We start from the raw sequence: 17794 nt of genomic DNA, 5'->3' as shown, positions 1-17794 counted from the left end.
GCGACCCGTCGTGGTAGACTCCGGACTGCGACCCGTCGTGGTAGGTTCCGGTCTGCGGCCCGTCGTAGGAGGTTCCGGTCTGCGGACCGTCGTAGGAGGTTCCGGTCTGCGGCCCGTCGTAGGAGGTTCCGGTCTGCGGCCCGTCGTAGGAGGTTCCGGTCTACGGCCCGTCGTAGGAGGTTCCGGTCTGCGGCCTGTCGTAGGAGGTTCCGGTCTGCGGCTCGTCGTAGGAGGTTCCGGTCTGCGGCCCGTCGTAGCAGGTTCCGGTCTGTAGACTGTTGCCGGACACTCTGGACTGGGTATTGTTGCCGGACACTCTGGACTGGGTACTGTTGCCGGACGCTCTGGACTGGGTACTGTAGCCGGACGCTCTGGACTGGGTACTGTAGCCGCACGCCCTGGGCTGGGTACTGTAGCCGGACAATCTGGACTGGCGAGGCGCACTGTAGGCCTGGTGCGTAGTGCTGGCACTGGTGGTACTGGGCCGAGGACACGCACCTCAGGGAGAGTGCGGGGAGGAGGAAAAGGGCGTACTGGACTGCCGAGTCGCACTATAGGCCTGATGCGTGGTGCCGGCACTGGTGGTACCGGGCTGGGGACACGCACCTCAGGGCGAGTGCGAGGAGCAGGAACAGGGAGTACTGGACCCTGGAGTTGCACTGGTGGCCTGGTGCGTGGTGCCGTACTTGGCCGAGGACACGCACCTCAGGGCGAGTGCGGGGAGGAGGAACAGGATGTACTGGGCTGTGGAGGCGTACTGGAGGTCTGGTGCGTGGTGTTGGCACTGGTGGTACTGGATAGACCGGACCGTAAAGACGCACTGGAGGTCTCGAGCTAATGGCCGGCACAACCCGTCCTGGCTAGATGGTGACTCCAGCACGGCACGTCTGCGCATGATATCCTGGACCCGAGGAGACACACTGGCTGTCTGGAGAACAGAGCTGGCACCATCCGCCCTGGCTGGATCCTCACCCTAGCCCGGCAGATGCGGGGAGCTGGGATGTAGCGCACCGGGCTAAGCACGTGCTCCACCGCATAACACGGTGCCTGACCAGTACGACGCCCGCCACGGTAAACATGAGGAGTTGGCGCAGGTCTCCTACCTGACTTACACAAACTCCTTGTGTGCCCCCCCAAACAATTATTGGGGCTGCCTCTCGGCTTCCGTGCTAGCCTTGTACCCATATACCGTCGCCGTTCCTCCTGTGCTCTCTCCACCTGCTTCCATGGCAGGGTCTTGTCCCCTGCCATTACCTCCTCCTAGGTCCAGGATGTTTTACCGTCCAGTATTTCATCCTGAGTCCTCCATTCCACAAAGCGCTGTTCCTTCTTATCACGCTGCTTGGTCCTTTTATGGTGGGTTATTCTGTCACGTTCGTCATAAAGAGGAGACCAAAGCGCAGCGTGATTAGAATACATGTTATATATTTTAATAAAGACGGACACTAAACAAACTACAAAACAACAAAACGAACGTGAAGCTATACTACAGTATAAATGTGCATACACAGACAACTAGACATAGACAATAACCCACGAAATACCCAAAGAAGATGGCTGCCTAAATATGGTTCCCAATCAGAGACAACAATAAACACCTGCCTCTAATTGAGAACCAATCTAGGCAACCATAGATATATATATAAACACCTAGATGATAAACAACCCCATAAACATACAAAACCCCTAGACAGTACAAAAACACATACATCACCCATGTCACACCCTGACCTAACCAAAACAATAAAGAAAACAAAGAATACTCAGGCCAGGGTGTGACAGTATTAATGCTGGATCATTACATTAAAAAAAAATCCTGGATTTCTACAGATACATTTTTTTTGAATAATTTCTTTAACACAGGCAGTAAGCTTATAGGACGACTATTAGAACTAGTGAAGGCAGAATATTTTGTCTTGAATTATGTTTCGTGTGCTATTTGTTCTATACAAGACCAAGGTAATGTTGATTAGAAAGTCTTTACTTCAGCATCACTCGGTTACATGCATACAGCTCCATTCAGTGCACAGTAAGTAATGCCTAACTTGGCTTGCTAGTACTATATAGTATCACACTCAGATACAGATAACAGCAGCGGCATCTATTGGCTTGGCGACATCTTGTATCACCTTCCTTTAAACAACATATGAAGATTACTGCTCCTTGACTCAAACAGGAGAACTGGGGTTAGACCCTTGCCAGTGAAAACATTACACTGTTAACAAAAAACACATAACTGTGTTCTTATTCAAGTACCTTCAATAAGCATCGCCGTTAAAGTCAATAAGCAGACTACCCTCTTCCCACTTACAAAACAAATTCCACCAATTTACAACCTTTAAGATTAAACATCATAGTCTCTGGAGTATCTCACGGGCGGCCTGATATTTGCCCTGGTTCTGGTGTGTCTCAGAGTTATATTTTCAGGAAGTGGGGCTGCTTCCATATCAGCAGCCTGTTGTTCACCACCTGCTTGGATGGCAGGTTCATTCCATGGTCCCCAGTCATCCTCATCCGTGTATATTTATTGGTCGTTCGGGAGGATCCTGAGTTGTTCAGTCACTGCACAAATGTCTTTTTTGTTTCTGCTGTACTTTGTACCATTCGCAAGTACCTCATACGACTGGTCACTGAGTTCATAAGTGCATATTCCCAGCGTCCAATTGCTGGCTGAGTTGTTGGGGTGGAAAAGAACCCTTACTGTTTGTGAATGATGTAGGGCATGTCACAGGCATGTGTGTCAGTGGTGTTTTGCTGTCAGCCCTTTTGCTTGTTTTCTTGGAATTACATTTTGTACCACTTGGGGTTAGAGTTTTTTCATGGTGGGTAGGATCATGCGTGTGCGTCTGGACATGATTTTCACACATCTTCAGCTCTGATTCTGCTTTTCCATTACTTTGGCTGTGATACGGTGATGACATCACATGTTTAAAGTCCCACTCATCAGCAAATTTTTGAAAGTCCATTCCAGGAGGGGAGGCCATTATCAGAAACAACAGTGTGGCAATGCTATGTCTGCTGAACTGCTTTTTGCAGCATTCAATGATGGTGTCTGATGTGGTGTCATTCAGCTAGTGAGCTCCCAGTAGTCTGAGTAATAATCAACCATGATTAGGTAGTTGCTTTTGTTGACTGTGAGTAAGTCCATCCGGATCTTGGACCATGGGATGGGAGGGGAGGGATTTGGTGGGGGATGAGTGTCTGCTTTTGTTGTCTCTTCTGGATGGAGTTACAGGTGGCATATTTGCTGATAAAGATCTTTACATCCTCTGTAATCCTTGGCCAGAAAACAGCATCACATGCCTTTCTGAGACAGGCCTCTATGCCTGAGTGGCCAGAGTATATTTTGTGTAGAAAGTCTCAGCATGTAACATGCCCAGGATGAAGAACCTGTAAATATCAGTTTATTTTCTGTGGTGAGCTCCTCTTTGTACGTCCATAAATCTTTCAGTGCGTGACTCACAGCCTGTTTGGTTCCAGACCAGCCGTTGTTGATTTGTGCGTACAGAGCCTGAAACAGTGCGTCCTGGGAACATTGTGCTTTGATTGACTCCATTGTCTTAGTTGAGATGTTGACATCACTGCTGTGATCCATCTGTTCCAGGTCAGTTGTGGCTAGACACATAGCGTAGACCGTGGCTGGTGTTTGCATTTGTCTGTGCTCTGTGGTTGATTGAGCTGTTCTGGACAGGAAGCCTTGTTTGTATTACACATGGAGTTGGTATCTTTGTAGCCTTATCAACATTCTCTGCAGTCGCTTGGGCGCTGAGAGTAGGGATTTCTTGAAGATCATCTTAAGCTGTTTGTGGTAGCAGTGTATTGTGATTAACTCTCTGCCATGCAGATACTGGTCTAACTTGGCACATGAAAAAACAATGGAGAGACATTCTTTCTCAATCTGTGAATATCTTTGCTCTGTCTGAGTCAATGTTCTGGAGGCAAATGCAACAGGTTGTTCTTTCAGTAGCAGGGCTATGCCCAAATCTGTCTCTCTGGCATCACACTGCAGTGTGACTTCTTCATTCAGGTCGTAGTATTTGAGCACTGGGTGTTGTGTGACTGATTGATAGTCTCAACTGCTGCGTCATGCTGTGGTAGCCATGTCCTGTCAATGTCCTTGTCAGTCAGTCTTCTGAGCGGCTCACACACATCAGATAGGCGGGGCATGAATTTTGCAAGATAGTTCACAAACCCAACAGCCCCTGTAGTGACTTGACGTCAGTCGGTGTACCCATGTTCTGAATGACTGAATTTTCTCTGGGTCAGGGCAAAGGCCCTCTGTGGTGAGAAGATGACCCATGTTACTCTGCAGCTTTAACTGGAATGTATTTTTGTTCAGCTTCAGGTTGACATCTCTTGCTCTCTGCAGGAGAGCTGTAAGGTTTCTGTCATGATCTACCATCACCTTTTCGTGTGTGTCACCACATCCATAGAATAGAATGTCATCCGCGATCACACCCACTCCTTGCTACAACTAAACTCTCCGTGAAGTGAAAAAGGTATGGACTGTAGGTGCGAGTAAGGATGACAACACGCAGAATGTGGTACCGTTTACAAGGACTTTATTCCTTTACACGGTAATATGGGGAAAGGGGCTGGACGGAACCAAAGCAAAGAAAATAAATCTCAAAGCCCCCCCTCTCCTATCGTACCTGCCTACCCACTACTTACCTAATTTAGCACCACCTGGTGCCCTAACCAAAATACAGGGGGTGGTCCGCCCAGGTCTTACCTAGTGTGCCTAGACAGTGAATATACTACGGGTATATGTATGCCCGCGGGCCTCTTGCCCAAGCACTCCCAAGGTGACTTCCCTTTCCCCCCCTGGGAACAAATGAAACAGAATATTAAACCATTTCACAAACAAACTAAGAAACAAAGGACATCAAATAAGCTCTACCTGAGCAACAAACTCACAGAACATACCACTTCCCAGCAATGAACTCCCAACAAAATCAACCTCTAGCAAAAATCTCTCTGCAATGACCTCCCAGCAAATCTCTCTCTCCTGAACAGAACACTGGCTTTTATATAGCTTCAGAAGGAATGGGTAATTGGAGACAGCTGCGTCTTGACGAGGGGGTGGGGTCAGCTCTCCAATTAGCCCTGGAGTCGACCAATCAGCTGCTTGAGGGATTTCAGGAAGCCATTTCCTGAAATAAACACATGCAAATACACAAACTACAACACATAAACTGGGGAACATAACAATGCTTTCCTTCAGTGAAATAGGTATCTGTCTTGGAAGCTGCTGCACAGGCCGGGCTGCATTGTCTACTTCAAGGAAGACAGCCAAGCCCATCGAACACGTCCTTGTACTTGGAGATGATCTCCTCAGTTGTCATGATGACCTCAGTGGATGTGGTGCTTGGGGTGTCAACGTAATGTAACACATGGCTGCATTTCTCATGTAGAGTCTTTCACATTTGTCAGCTGACAGCAAAGAAAGCTGGGATGTCTCCATGACCTGAAATTTGATATGAAACATTTTTTCATCATGATCTGCTTTGAGATTTTATTCTCCTGTTGGCTTTATCAGTGTGCCGTCATATAGAGTATTGAGTGGAGCTTTGCTGGGTAGGAGAACTGGATTGCTGTCTTACATGACTTGCTGTAGGTCCCCATAGCTTATGACATTCACTGTTGATCCTGTGTCTAGCTGACATTTAATTGTATGGCTGGGGTCATATGTCAATGGCTCATCACTGAGTGGAGTTAGCTTAGCTTTGCTTTCCACAGAATTAACCTGCGAGATGTACCACATTGCATCTGTTGTTTGGTCATCTGACTCATTCTCTTCCTCTACTAGATTGAGTTGAGGTTTGTGTTGTGCTTGTTTATAAACTTTGGCAAAGTGGTTTCATTTGCCATATGCTTTACAGGTGACACCGTATGCTGGGCATTTGGCTTTGGCATGTACTGAACCGTAGTAATGACAGGGTACTTCGTTTAGCATTCTATGTTTGTTATTATCCCCTGTAAACGCTCTGTTTACGACCATATTGTCGTTTTCATTCTGAACGTTGCTCATCGGGAGGTATAATGTACAGTCTCTGGTTCACCTCCATCAATTTTCCTGATTTGCCTTTGTGCTTGTTCACTTGAACGACACATGTCAACAGCTTAGTTCAGTGAGGTTCGGTTCTCAGAGCAAGCACGCTCGCGCAGCTATATCTTTAGTGCCTATGACAAGCCTGTCACGGACTAGTTCCTCTCGTAATGAGCCATATTCACGTGTCTGCTAGCTTTCTCAGATTTGCAATGTACTGCTCTGTTGTTCACATTGACTTTGTTGACAAGCATTAAACATATACCTCTCATAGATCACGTTCCTGGAGGGCTCAGTGTTTCTGTAGCGCCTCTATAATTTTTACCGGGTCAGTTCTCTCTGCTTCTGGCATATACAAATGCCGCTGTAAGAGATGACATTCCTTTCCCATCACGGTTAGCAGAGTTGCAATGCAGACTTTTGCTTCCTTTTTGCTTCCTTTTCTGACACCATGTTTTGAGTGCTATTAGTTCTATACAAGACCAAGGTAATGTTAATTAGAAAGTCTTTGCTTAAGCATCACTTGGTAACATGCATACAGCTCCATTCAGTGCATAGTAAGTCATGTGTAACTTAGCTCGCTGGTACAATATAGTATCACACTCAGATACACATAACAGCACCACCATCTATTGGCTTGGCGATATCAGGTAACAAATTAGTGGAATAGCCTTTAACTCGTTCCAGACTTTTGGGCACAGCCCACACATCAAGAACCTACACTGCATGGCCAATAGTATGTGGACACCCCTTCAAATTTGTGGATTCGGCTATTTCAGCCACACCTGTTGCTAACAGGTGTTTCAAATCGAGCACACAGCCTTGCAATCTCCATAGACAAACATTGGCAGTAGAATGGCCCATACTGAATGAAAAATATGACAAATTGGGGTGGATATGTGGTTGGCTGTAGCTCTAAGCAGTTTGCCATCATGATGATCGGTTTCTGGTAACTTATCATCGGAAAGAGACAACAGCATCCTTTCAACCTCTTCTTTTTCTACTTGTTAAAATTCTAACTTGCAATGCCTCTCATTCATGATTCAGCCTTTCATAAGTGTATATGACAGAGAGCCATCAGTTGGAATCAAAATATTGATTTAAGTAATTTGCAATGTCACGTGGTTTCGTAATAAAATATACCCTCTGATTTAACAAAAGAGGCATACTACCCATTATGACATTCAAAGTTCTCCACTTTTTTCCCCCATCACCCTTGACTTTTGTGATTGTCCTTGGTCTCCCCCTCCAGCTCCTCATTGCCTAGGAGTAAATGAGTGCAGCTAGCCCAGACCTCCATCCTGATAAGAGACAAACTAATTACCTACATTATTTCCCACTAATTACATATAGGCTGACAGATTACAGGATAACTGATGATGGTGCTCTATTCATAATAATAGTTGTCTGAGTTCATTGTTTATTACTTGTTCAACACGTGACTGTCTGTTTTAAATACAGAATAATAAGATTCAATAAACTCATCTCTGCAGAAAATATACTGAGGGTACAAAACATTGGGAACACCTTCCTAATATTGAGTTGCAGCCTCAATTCATCGGGGCATGGACTACAAGGTGTTGAAAGCGTTCCACAGGGATGCTGGCCCATCTTGACTCCAATGCTTCCCACAGTTGTGTCAAGTTGGCTGAATGTCCTTTGCGTGGTGGACCATTCTTGATACACATGGGAAACTGTTGAGGGTGAAAAACCTAGCAGCATTGCAGTTCTTGACACACTCAAACCGGTGCACCTGGCTCCTGCTACCATACCCTGTTCAAAGGCACTTAAATCTTTTGTCTTGCCCATTCACCCTCGGAAAGGTACACACACACAATGTCCATCCATCCATGAGAAACAGATGTACTATCTCAATTAAGGAAGCTAAATCAAGCTACATTAAGTGCTATCTCTGACTGATGATCCTTCTACATGTTGGAAAACAGTAAATGCACTGAAGTGTACAAGTTCCTTTTCTTCCCTGCACAAGAAAGCTCTGGCATCATAACTGAGAAGAATGGGATAAGTGATGCCTTTAGTCATCATTTTATCTCGGCAGGCTTTTTATTCAGGTGAAACTGTGCTTTACTTGACCCTGGTCAGTCAATCGACTGCTCTACCCTGTGACAGCCTCTAGCTGACTCGACGGTTAACCTGTCAACTTCTAGTGAATCTATGTTTTAATTTCAACAATTTACTATGTGTGATGTACTAGATGCCTTGCTTAAGATTTTTTTTTTTTTTTAATCACTGGGGCTGATATGCTGGATCCAGCTCTCTGGCCCCCTGATTTGCTGAATCATTAACCCATATTTTTACCTGACGATTATATTTGGTACTATCCCCAAGGTTTGGAAGGCGGCCCATGTACTCCTACTTCACAAAGGTGGTTACCTAAATAATTATCGCCCTATTTCTACATTTCTTGCCTAGCCAAAATATTTGAATCCTTGATTAATTCTCAGCTAAGATCTTATCTTTGAAAGTTATTCTAAATCAGTCGGGTGTTAGATCAGGTCATAGCACAATCGCTGCTGCATCCCTATTTATGAATCATGTGGTTAACTTTATGGATAAAAGGCAACATTGTGCTGCACTCTTCATTGACCTGTCAAAGGCTTTTGACCAATTGGGTCTTTCCTCAATTGGCATAGAACAGGCTGCATGTAACTGGTTACACTGGTAAAAATGATTTGACAGATAGAACTCAATGTGTGTCTACTGATGGTGTTAAATCCAATTTCCTGGATATTATGAAAGGTGTCCCGCCGGGGTTGATTCTGGGTCCTGTACTTTTTACTGTTGACATTAACAATATCAACTGTAATTTTTTTAACCTGCACTTGTATGCCGATTATGCTGTTGTGTATGAAATTGCTCCCTCAGTTGACCAGGCTCTATCTGAACTACAACCTGCCTTCATTGTATTACAGAAAAACGTTGACCTGAAATGAGTATTGAATGCAGTTAAAACTATGTATATGTTGTCTCTAGAGTGCATAAAAATAACTCTGATGATTTAAGCATAGGTCATTTGGATTGTGTCCATATTGATTGTGTCCCTGCTTACAAATATCTTGGCATCTGGATTGATGAAGAGCTGTCCTTTAAAAAGCATATTGATGAGTTAAGAAGCTGAGAAAAAAAATGCCTTATTCTATGGAAATAAATAGGTTCCGCCTCTCGCTAAATAGTAGAAAGCAGATTATTCAGTCGACATTCCTACCGGTTCTAGACTATGAAGACATCATCTATATGAATGCAGCTGCCAATTCATTTAAGACGTTGGATGCAGTTTATCATAGCGCACCGCACTTTATTACAGGCAACAATTTTAGTACTCATCACGGCCTTCATCACTGCCTTCATCACTGCCTTCATCACTGCCTTCATCACTCTACCAGAAAGTTGGTTGGCCCTCTTTGATGTTACGTAGGTTGATACACTGCATCCTGTAGCACTTATTCCAAAAAGTTGTGGGACACTGTAAAGTCCATGGAGAATAAGAGCTCCTCCTCCTAAATGCCCACTGCACTGAGGCTACTGCACCAACACTGTCACTACCGATAAATCTACGATAATCGATCATTTCAATAAGCATTTTCTATGGCTGACCATACTTTCCCCCTGGCTACCCCTACCCTGGCCAACAGCACTGCACCCCTGCAGCAAACTTTCCCAAGCCCCACCCGCTTCTCCTTCACTCAAATCCAGACAGCTGATGTTCTGAAAGAGCTGCAAAATCTGGATCCCTGCAGATCTCTTTCTCTTTCTAAAACTATCTGGATTTCTCAAATTCTCTTTCTCTTTCCAAAACTATCCGCCGAAATTGTTGTAACCCCTATTACTAGCCTGTTCAACCTCTCTTTCGTATCGTCTGAGATCCCCAAAGATTGGAAAGCTGCCGCGGTCATCCCCCTCTTCAAAGGGGGAGACACTCTAGACCCAAACTCTTATAGACCTATATCCATCCTGCCCTGCCTATCTAAACCATTTTGAATCCCACCGTACCTTCTCCGCTATGCAATCTGGTTTCCGAGCTGGTCATGGGTGCACCTCAGACACGCGCAAGGTCCTAAACGATATCATAACCGTCATCGATAAAAGACAGTACTGTGCAGCCGTCTTCATCGACCTGGCCAAGGCTTTCGACTCTGTCAATCACCACATTCTTATCGGCAGACTCAATAGCCTTGGTTTCTCAAATGACTGCCTCGCCTGGTTCACCAACTACTTCTCAGATAGAGTTCAGTGTGTCAAATCGGAGGGCCTGTTGTCCGGACCTCTGACAGTCTCTATGGGGGTGCCACAGGGTTAAATTCTTGGGCCGACTCTTTTCTATGTATATATCAATGATGTTGCTCTTGCTGCTGGTGATTCTCTGATCCACCTCTACGCAGACGACACCATTCTGTATACATATGGCCCTTCTTTGGACACTGTGTTAACAAACCTCCAAACAAGCTTCAATGCCATACAACTGCTTTTAAATGCTAGTAAAACTAAATGCATATTCTTCAACCGATTTGCTGTCCGCACCCGCCCTCCCGACTAGCATCTCTACTCTGGATGGTTCTGACTTAGAATATCTGGACAACTACAAATACCTAGGTGTCTGGTTAGACTGTAAACTCTCCTTCCAGACTCACATTAAGTATCTCCAATCCAAAATTAAATGTAGAATCAGCTTCCTATTTCGCAACAGCCTCCTTCACTCATGCTGCCAAACATCCCCTTGTAAAATGGACCATCCTACCAATACTTCACCTCGGCGATGTCATTTACCAAATAGCCTCCAACACTCTACTCAGTAATCTGGATGTAGTCTATCACAGTGCCATCCGTTTCGTCACCAAAGCCCCATATACCACCTATCACTGCGACCTGTATGCTCTCGTTTGCTGGCCCTCGCTACATATTCGGCGCCAAACCCACCCGCTCCAGGTAATCTTTAAGTCTTTGCTAGGTAAAGCCCCGCCTTATCTCAGCTCACTGGTCACCATAGCAACACCTACCCGTAGCACGCAGGTATATTTCACTGGTCATCTCAAAGCCAACACTTCCTTTGGCCGCCTTTCCTTCCAGTTCTCTGTTGCCAATGACCGGAATACAAATCCCTCTCTAACTTTAAGCATCAGCTGTCACGCCCTGACCTTAGAGAACCGTTTTATTTCTCTATTTGGTTTGGTCAGTGTGTGATTTGGGGTGGACATTCTATGTTGTTTGTTTCTATGTTTTGGCCGGGTATGGTTCTCAATCAGGGACAGCTGTCTATCATTGTCTCTGATTGGGAATCATACTTAGGCAGCCTTTTTTCCTTTTGGTAGTTGTGGGTAGTTGTCTTTGTTTGTGCATGTATAGCCTTACGGAGCTTCACGTTCATTTTTGTTGTATATTGTTTTGTTGTCGACATTTGAAAATTAAGAAAAATGGACGCTCACCACGCTGCACCTTGGTCCATTCCATACGACGATCGTGACAGAACTACCCACCACCAAAGGACCAAGCAGCGTGGTGAAAGGGACTCATGTACATGGGAGGAGATCCTGGACGGTAAAGGACCCTGGAGGCAGGCTGGAGAATATTGCCGTCCAAAGGGGGAGATAAAGGCAGCAAAGCAGGAAGGGCGACGATATGAGGAGGCAAGTCATTGACGGAAGCCCGAGAAGCCACTCCCCAAATATTTTTTTTTGGGGGGGGGAGCACACGGGGAGGTTGGTGGAGCTAACTCCCCGTGCTCACGGCAAGGAGCGTGGTACTGGTCAGGCACCGTGTTATGCAGTAAAGCGTACGGTGTCTCCAGTGCGCGTATACAGCCGGTGGGCTCGGAGCCAGCTCTCCACAAGTGCCACGCTAGAATGGGCATCCAGCCACGAGGAGCGGTGCAAGTGTTAAGCACCAGATCTCCAGTGCTCCCCCACAGCCCGGTTCGACCTGTGCCTGCGCTCTGGAGGTGCCGGGGTAAAGTGAGCATTAAGCCTGGAAAAGTGGTGCCAAGGATAAGCACCAGTGCTCCCCCACAGCCCGGTTCATCCTATGCCTACAACATTCTATGTTTTGGCCGGGTATGGTTCTCAATCAGAGACAGCTGTCTATCGTTGTCTCTGATTGGGAATCATACATATGCAGCCTTTTTTCCTTTTGGTAGTTGTGGGTAGTTGTCTTCGTTTGTGCATGTATAGCCTTACGGAGCTTCATGTTCGTTTTTGTTGTATTATTGTTTTGTTAGCGACATTTGTAAATAAAGAAAAACGTATGCTCACCACGCTGCACCTTGGTACATTCCATAAAACGATCGTGACAGCAGCCTACAGATCACTATACCTGTACGCAGCCAATCTGTAAATAGCACACCCAACTACCTCATCCCCATATTGTTATCATTTTGCTCTTTTGCACCCCAGTATCTCCACTTGCACATCATCATCTGCACATCTATCACTCCAGTGTTAATGCTAAAATGTAATTATTTCGCCTCCATGGCCTGTGGCCTATTTATTCCCTTACCTCCCTAATCTTTTACATTTGCACACACTGTACATATATTTTCTATTGTGTTATTGACTGTACTTTTGTGTATGTGTAACTCTGTGTTTTTGTCGCACTGCTTTGCTTTATCTTGGCCAGGTCGCAGTTGTAAATGAGAACTTGTTCTCAACTGACCTACCTGGTTAAATAAAGGTGAAATAAAAATAAATAAACAAACATCGCCTTATTTTCATTTATAAAGCCCTTGCACCAAAAGTCCCACTATACCTAACATCTTTACTAAACTAGACATACGAGTTACCATGCCCGGTCTCAGGGATGGCTAACTCTGGAAATTCCTTTGAGTTAGATAAATCAGCTTTTACTTTTCTTGCACCTTGTTTGTGGAACAATCTTCAAAATGATCAAGGCTCAGGAGAAGACCGAGATGCAGATAGTTTGAAGTAACAAAAGTTTTACAAAAACAGGGGGCAGGCAAATGACAGGTCAAGGGCAGGCAGAGGTCAGTAATCCATAGCATAGTCCGAAAGGTACAGAACGGCAGGCAGGCAGAGGTCAGTAATCCAGGTAAGTGTCACAAGGTACAGAACTGCAGGCAGGCTCAGGGCAGGCAGAATGGTCAAAATCAGGGACTAGAGGAAAAACAGGAGTACCCACTGGTAGGCAAGACAAACTGGAAACAGACAAACAGAGAACACATGTATAAATACACTGGGGATAATGGGGAAGATGGGAAACACCTGGAGGGAGGTGGAGACAAGCACAAAGACAGGTGAAACAGATCAGGGTGTGACAAAAATGTTCTTAAATTTGATGTTTTGGTGCCAATTTTGGGCAATTAAGAAAGCTAATTGATGACCTCATTACTGATGAACTTGTTTGTTTTTTATGACCATGTTTTTCTTTCTTGCATTTTGTATTTTTATTTTTATTTCTGTATTGTCGGTAATTTATGTAATTCAGGGCTCAACTGTAAAAGAGACATTGGTATCATTATGACTTCCTGATAAAATAAAGGTTTTAAAAAATGCCTCAATTGTCTCAAAAATCCTTATTTTACCTGATTTAGATTTGACTAGTCTCAACTGTGTCTGCATTATCGAAGTATAGCTCAATTTACAGACTGCATACAGTATCTATAAGTCTTTCTCACAGGTGTGAAACAGACCTCAGGTGCCCCTGATACTATATGGATGGGAATCACATTTTTTTAAAATTAGAATCTTCAGAGGCTCCAGAGATTGAAAGGCATACTAGTTTTCATGGGTTGGCTTGTACTCACTCCAGAGCCTATGCAGATACACACAATGTAGCCTATATAATGCACATAAAGTTTTTTTTTAATGCTACAGTATATTAATTATGTACAGATTTTCATGCACAGTGTGTTTTTTACTATTTATGTTGCCTTCCATATCAAGTATCCGGGCCCAACGTGAGAATTGTCATTGTGGCTTTGCTCTGGCATTAACCTGTGATGTTAACTGTCCATGTGCATTCCCATTAACACACACAATGAAACCACCTGCTAATTTTCCTAGCACTTTAGGAATTATTGATTTTCATGATGCAAACAGCTGCCAGTTCAATTCAGTTTACTTGTGTAGAAACATTAAAAGCACTATGCTGTTTAGTGTGTAGTCAACCAATTATTTTAGGCAAGATAAAATTATTCCGACACTGTTGATGCTGATAAAAAATCCTGAAATGCGCCCATCACAGTAAGGTGTTTATTAAGATGTTTACGTTTTCTTTGTGATTTTAAGGTATTTTCCGGAAATCAGGAAGAGGAGAATACACAGACATAAAACAGGTAAGACAATGAACATGTTATCATGCTGTTTAACTTCTGACAATATTGAGAGAGAAATTAAATCAAGTTGTTTGTTGAACCTGTGCTGTGTTTGTTTGGTGACCTGACAGACACTTTTGGGGTTGTCAGCTTTGTCTGTTGGCCAGGAACAGGCACACTTGCTGCTCTATTTCCTGCTCTTGATGTGAGTGGCAGAAGCAGCAGTGAGGACGGCTCAAGGTTATGTCCTGTGGCGTTTGAAATGGGGCTGGACAGTCTGGTGACTCCATGGGCTCAGATTATTGCCCCAGCATGGAGGCAGCAGCAGGAGGAGTATGCATGGATTTAGTCCCTGCTGTCTGTCACGCATCTCAGTACTGAATCCATTTGGAGAGGGATGGATAGTTGTGTTTTGATGTGAGTGTTTCATCTGCCCAGAGGCAGCAGGAGCTTTGCCTGTGTGATGTACTATAAGGCCTCCTGTATTTCCAACTGCAATGAGTACACTGACCTGCCATGCCTGTCTTCTCAGGAGTTTTAGAGAATGGGCTATACTCAGAACTCCAACCAGGCTGTATGATTGTTCTATTTATAGGAGCAATAGGTCTTCCGTTTCCCTGCCCAGCTAAAAACTCTAGGGAAGAGAGAACATTTTTATAATGTTAACCGTAATGTTTGAGAGTCGAGTTTTCCATTAGTTAGGGGAACCAACATTCTATCTATGTTAGCAAAAACCTTTTTTTTTAGCATATTTTGGTGTTAAAGTTAGAACATTCTCTTACGGTTGCCATGATCTCACAATATGCAATATGTTCTGGACACGTTTCATGGGACATTGCATTACACATCACGCCTTGTTACAGTTGCCAAGCCCGCCAAGGCCGTAATTGGTGAACCCTTAATCCATTTACAGCTTTTTTTGTCCGTTTGCAAGGTTAGGAACACACACGCACTCTGCTTTTAATTTTTAGTTTTTGTTTTGAATTTTACCCCCTTTTCATGGTATCCAATTGTTAGTAGTTACTATCTTGTCTCTTCGCTACAACTCCCGTACGGGCTCGGGAGAGACAAAGGTCGAAAGCCATGCATCCTCCGAAACACAACCCAACCAAGCCGCACTGCTTCTTAACACAGTGAGCATCCAACCCGGAAGCCAGCCGCACCAATGTGTCGGAGGAAACACCGTGCACCTGGTGACCTGGTTAGTGTGCACTGCGCCTGGCCCGCCACAGGAGTCACTAGTGTGCGATGAGACAAGGATATCCCTACCGGCCAAGCCCTCCCTAACCCGGACCATGCTAGGCCAATTGTGCGTCAACCCACTGACCTCTCGGTCGTGCCCTCCAGCGTCACCTGAAGTTGTCCCGCTAGCGGGACGCCTTATTAAAAAATACAACTTTTACATTACCCTGCAGTTTACCTATAAAATGGGCTGATGGTGAAGTAGACATACTTGGTATTCATATCACAACATATATAAATAAGCTCACCACAATTAATTTTATCAGAAAACTTGTAAAAATAGACCAGATCCTGCAACCATGGAGAGGTAAATACCTGTGTATTTTTGGGAGAGAAAAAAAGAAAAACAATTGCCCTGATTAACTCCTTAGTCAAATCTCAGTTTACTCACTTACTTTTGGCGTGGCCTACTCCTGATATGATCAAAATATTTAGCTTTATCTGGGACGCTAAACCAGACAAAATAAAACATGACTGTGAATATTATGAATATGAATTGGGTGTGTTGAGATAAAATATAAAAGCACTAAACCTCTCTCTAAAATCTTCACTTATTCAAAAGTTTAATTTAAACCCTAAATGGTTCTCAAGTAGATTACTAAGAAAAGCATTGTTTTCCTTTATCCTCTTTGCCTTTGTGCAGATTGCCATGCCTCATTTTCAATTCATTGAAAATTATACTTTTTTCAAAGTATCTCTCTTTTTCAAACAAGAATTGCAGAGCTGGCTACAATTTCAATTTCATCCCCCTGAAAAGATAGAACAAATATTATGGCTGAACTCAAATGTGCTGGTTGATGAAATACCTGTATTTATAGGAAGATTTTTGAAAAAGGTATTTTGTTCTTAGAGGTATGTTATGAGTTATGTCCTTCATGGTGTTATCAGAATTGTACGAGAAGGTCTGCTCATTCCAAGACTATAACCAATTGATTACAGCATTACCCCAAAAATGGAGGAGGCAGGTGGCAGCGGGAGGAGGTAGGAAACTGGTCTGTCTGCCCAATATAAAGGATCAAAACTGGCAGAGGAATAAAAATAGCATAAATAGGAAAGTATACCCATTTCATTTGAGGACCAGGATGTTGACAACTGTGCCATACAGATTGCAAAATAGTTGGGAAGAGGTTTTTGATGTACAGATTCCATGGAACAGGTGTATGAATTGATATATAAAACAACGCAAGATTCAAGACTTCGTGCTTTTCAACTAAAATTATTATATAGAATTCTTGCCACCAACAAAATGTTGAATATTTGGGGCATAAAATCATTGAAGCTCTGCAGATTTTTTTGTGAGGATACAGAATCAATAGACCATTTATTTTGGTATTGCCCTCAGGTAGCCTGTTTCTGGTCTCAGGTTCAGGAATGGCTGATAATGCATAGCGTTGATCTAAAATTGACCCTAAAATTGACTCTAAAAGTACGATCTTTGTCCTCATGTACAGTTGCAAACCGTAGTCTGACTTTTTTTATGCCGGTTTTGGAGCAGTGGCTTCTTCCTTGCTGAGCGGCCTTTTAGGTTATGTCGATATAGGACTCATTTTACTGTGGATATAGATACTTTTGTACCTGTTTCCTCCAACATCTTCACAAGGTCCTTTGCTGTTGTTCTGGGATTGATTTGCACTTTTCGCACTGAAGTACATTCATCTCTAAGATACAGAGCTTGTCTCATTCCTGAGCGGTATGTCAGCTGCGTGGTCTCATGGTGTTTATACATGCGTACTATTATTTGTACAGATGAACGTGGTACCATCAGGCGTTTGGAAATTGCTCCCAAGGATGAACCAGACTTGTGGAGGTCTACAATTTTTTTTTCTGAGGTCTTGGCTGATTTCTTTTGATTTTCCCATGATGTCAAGCAAAGAGGCACTGCGTTTGAAGGTAGGCCTTGAAATACATCCACAGGTACACCTACAATTGACTCAAATGATGTCAATTAGCCTATCAGAAGCTTCTAAAGCCATGACATCATTTTCTGGAATTTTCCAAGCTGTTTAAAGGCACAGTCAACTTAGTGTATGTAAACTTCTGACCCACTGGAATTGTGATACAGTTAGTTAGAATTGAAATAATCTGTCTGTAAACAATTGTTGGAAAGATTACTTGTGTCATGCACAAAGTAGATGTCCTAACCGACTTGCCAAAACTATAGTTTGTTAACAAGACATTTTTGTAGTGGTTGAAAAACTAGTTTTAATGACTCCAACACAAGT

General features: G+C 43.9%; 1 protein-coding gene across 2 annotated transcripts in view; it reads left to right on the top strand.

The window, feature by feature from the left end:
• The window catches only part of LOC110494467 (rap1 GTPase-activating protein 1), a 129853-nt gene that overhangs the window by 31711 nt on the left and 80348 nt on the right, over window positions 1-17794 (top strand). For both annotated transcript variants that reach the window (XM_036950528.2, XM_036950526.2), the window contains exon 2: window positions 14305-14351. The gene's annotated coding sequence lies outside the window, so the exon portion shown is untranslated. The remainder of the gene's footprint in view (window positions 1-14304; window positions 14352-17794) is intronic.

This window comes from Oncorhynchus mykiss, chromosome 17 (genome assembly GCF_057628025.1).
Source record: "Oncorhynchus mykiss isolate SJ-2025 chromosome 17, ASM5762802v1, whole genome shotgun sequence".
Classification (NCBI taxonomy): domain Eukaryota; kingdom Metazoa; phylum Chordata; class Actinopteri; order Salmoniformes; family Salmonidae; genus Oncorhynchus; species Oncorhynchus mykiss.
The sequence above is the reverse complement of the archived record's forward strand: the minus strand, read 5'-3'. Positions and strand labels throughout refer to the sequence as shown.